The 3,931-nt window shown below is 45.7% G+C and overlaps 1 long non-coding RNA gene across 1 annotated transcript; it reads left to right on the forward strand.

Moving 5' to 3' along the window:
- Positions 1-166: 166 nt before the first annotated feature.
- On the forward strand, positions 167-2,151 carry LOC126989297 (uncharacterized). The gene is made up of 2 exons (XR_007743161.1): positions 167-479; positions 600-2,151. It is a non-coding gene; the product is annotated as an uncharacterized LOC126989297 (long non-coding RNA).
- The last annotated feature ends 1,780 nt before the right edge of the window (positions 2,152-3,931 follow it).

Below are 3,931 nucleotides of genomic sequence, written 5' to 3' on the forward strand. Positions count from 1 at the left end.
TGTCTTTCCACGAGTAGTTTTAAGACCCTGGTGGTAGAGGTAGACGACCCTTCTTTTGTACCATGAACGTAGAAAACACACTCGCTGGAACTCAGTTGATCTCCTTTTTGGTGTTTTTGAAATAGTTGATGTGGAAGCGACTGACAGTACCATTTTTTCCAGGCCTGCAAGAGAGCCTAGTCAATGAAGAGGAAAAGAAGACAAGAAAACAAGAAGAAAGAAGGAAGAAGAGGCAAAAGAGGAGGAGGGGATTTTTTTTCTGTCTATACCTGAAGTGTCATGAATTTACTAAGGGTATATTTAAGCCTGATATAACGTACTTTAAGGTATATTTAATGGTACAAGTGTGTAGCCTACTTTTGCCTGGAGTTGGAGACGGTAAAATGCTCTCCGACTCCTTTATTGTGGTGCTGTGTGGTTTGTTTACTGTGGTGCGATGTGGGTCATTTACTGTGGTGCGGTGTGGCTCGTTAACTGAGGTGAGGTATGGTTCGTTTATTGTGGTGCGGTATGGTTCGTTTACTGTGGTGCGGTGTGGCTCGTTAATTAAGGTGAGGTGTTGTTCATTTATTGTGGTGCGGTGTGGTTCATTAATTAAGGTGAGGTATGGTTCGTTTATTGTAGTGCGGTATGGTTCGTTTACTGTGGTGCGGTGTGGCTCGTTAATTAAGGTGAGGTGTTGTTCATTTATTGTGGTGCGATGTGGCGTTGCGGGCTTTACTTTCCCTACCACTGCACTAGACAAGGGTAAGGGGGAGGGGGTGGAGTCAAATTTTTTTATATCCGACTCCACACCCATGTTAGAGTGTAAGAGTATTGATCGAATATATTTAAGGTGCTGGGGGATACTGTGGTGCTCTTGTTGCGGCAACCCATTCTGTTTCTGCATAACCCGTACTGCTAATGCATAGCAACTCGTGTTTTTTTCTGCTGCCGCAACGACTCGTACTGCTAACGCATAATGACCTGTGCTGCTTCTGCTATTGTAACAACTCTTACTGCAATAACTTACTGCTGCTTCCATTTAAAAACGTATAAACGCATAAACCCGCTGTGTTGCCAACTTGTCAACAACCCAACTAATGTATTTTCTGATCAAAGATCAAAGAGAGGATTAGGCCTTCAGGGGACACCTCTTAAATAAAAACGCGCCTGGGACTTTTACCTCAGAGGTGGTGTGGAAAAAAAGTCCAGTCACGAAAATAAGTATCTTATACTTCATGAAAGTGTCTCAGTCTTATGAGAACACAAAGGTTGAGAGGGCTCAAACATTCTGTTGTTTCCTGCATATGCTCCCATGTTAGCAGTAAGGGTACTAAATTCTGATCTCTGTACAAAACAACCAAATAATAAGGAAAAGAAAGTTGAATAAAATGTTTACCTGCATTCTACGTCAGCAGCGTAGACGTAACAAGGGTTGAAAAAATGAGTTACTTATTACAGCCGCTGGCCAACGTTTTGACCCCAGAGTCTTTGTGTTTGTCTCGGCGTCCTCTGCGCTACACTGCACAGAATCTGGTTACTGTCCCTCATGTGTTGTGTCATTGAGGGAGTGTTTGGGTCATTTTTATGTTTTGATGCCCCTTTCATGGATCTAAATAATGACATCCACCTTAAAATAAATGCATGCGTCTGTGGTCATCCCAAAGCTGAAGGTTGGTATCTACTCCACTGTTTTTCATGTTTTCTCGGACAGTTCATATTATTAGCAAATGTTTTTACCCGTCCGCTGTGATTGGCACGAATTTCGCCTTCACTGGTAACCTGGTAACATGTACTCCCAGATCATTCTCTGCCTCTGTGGTGGATAGTGGAGTGTTTCCCATGTGGTATTGGTGTGCTGGATATCCCTTCACTGGTAGCCTGGTAACATATGTACTCCCAGATCATTCTCTGCCTCTGTGGTGGATAGTGGAGTGCTTCCCACGTGGTACTGGTGTGCTGGATATCCCCTCCCAAGGTGCAGGACTATATATTTTTCTTCACTGAATTGTAGCAGCCACTTTTTGCTCCACTCCTGTAGCTTGGTGATGTCTTCTTGTAGGAAATCCACAGTGAAGGGTTAAAGCAAGTGAGATTTACCTTCCCATGCCCAGTGTAAAGAAGGGAATCTGTAGTTGTTTGAAGGAATATTACCAGATTGATTAACTAGATGGTACATATTAGATTAGGGCAAAATATGAGAATGGGGGCAGGAGACTGGCTTCAACTAGAGGGTATAATACAGAATGACCTTGTAGTTGTTTGAAGGAATATTACTGGACTTGGGAGAGAGGGTGGAGGGAGGAGGAGAAATATTGATAACAGACGATAGTGATCCTTTATATGGTGATGAAGGGAATGGTGATGGGAAGGTGATAGGTACTGGTGATGATAATGGTGATGTTATAGTGATGGAGGGAGGGATGTGGCAGGTGGTTGGATGAGAGGTGAAGGGGGAAGGGGAGGTGAGGGGAAGAGGAGGAAGCGTGGGGGTGAATGGGGAGAGGGAGGGAATGGGTAAGAAGGGAGAAGGGAGGGGATGGGGGAGGAGATGAATACATAGGAAGAACAGACACCAGAAGACCTATCAGTCTATGGCGAGGGTGTCTACTACCGCTACCACTAGTAATCTACGTGTGGTTGGACAGGACAGAAAAGATGAAGGGGTGAGAGGTGGAGAGGGGAGATGAGAGGGGTTGAGGGGTGCGAGGGCTGGCTGGGCTCTTCCCATTGTGTGGCCCCTCTTGACAGGCTGTGTGTGTGTGTGTGTGTGTGTGTGTGTGTGTGTGTGTGTGTGTGTGTGTGTGTGTGTGTGTGTGTGTGTGTATTATCTATTAAATCATTGCATTTTTTTTTTCAATCCATCTTATTCTTCCTTTTCTTTCTCGTTCTTCTATTTATTTATTTATATTTGGGTCAAGCCTTTGGTCACCTCAATTACTCGATCGTTCATACGGAATTAAAAAGGATTTGATCGGACACACCTGGCCACGAGAGAGAGAGAGAGAGAGAGTAATCCCCTCTCCGTAGCACCTGTCGGGGTCAAGCCTTTGGTCACCTCATTTACTCGATCGTTCATACGGAATTAAAAAGGATTTGATCGGACACACCTGGCCACGAGAGAGAGAGAGATTGACAGCCTAGGAAAACACACACACACACACACACACACACACACACACACACACACACACCTTCCCGGTACCTACCTCTCTCTCCTTCCTTCCCTCCCCCTCCCCCTCTTCCTCCCTTTCCTCCTCCTCCTAACCCCCTCCTCTGAGTAAGCAATATATGACTTACGAATGATTATGGCATTGGGTAATCACCTCCTCCCCCTTCCCCCCTTTCCTCCCCTCCTTCACCTCTCCCCTTCACTTTCCTTCCCCTTCTCACACGAACCGTTCACAGCCCCTCACTTCCCCCTATACACACACACACACGCACAGTACACGTAAGACTGATAGATATAACACATCCTCACGTGGGTTCAAGGGTTAGATATGAGGCGTTTAAGGGATAAGTCACTCTATTAGCTTATGTCAATCTTCGGAAATAAAAAAAGAAACCAAAAAAAAGGAGCCCCGGTCAGTGCTGCCCCCTGTGAGCAAACACGCCTGGTATGCCATTCATTCAGCAGGGGACGAGGTGAGAATTCAAAGACCAAGTCGTGTTTTTTCGCCGTGCATTCAGGCTAATTTCGGGCTATTTCTGGGCGTCCGGGGCGTGGTACATTGCTTTTCCTGTAGCCACAAGGAACGTACAGGTATAGGACGGTACGTGGAGGCGTTTCCATAGCCACAGACAGTACATAAAGCGATAATTCAACGTCTATATTGCCTACTCTCAGCCGCCAAGAAGTCCCTCCCAACGTACTCCGTGAACTCCCGTACGTGTGCTTGGGGTGTGTGTGTGGGCGTTTTGGGTGTGATACATTAGATTTCTAGCACTA

Source organism: Eriocheir sinensis, unplaced genomic scaffold, assembly GCF_024679095.1.
Source record: "Eriocheir sinensis breed Jianghai 21 unplaced genomic scaffold, ASM2467909v1 Scaffold1129, whole genome shotgun sequence".
Lineage (NCBI taxonomy): Eukaryota > Metazoa > Arthropoda > Malacostraca > Decapoda > Varunidae > Eriocheir > Eriocheir sinensis.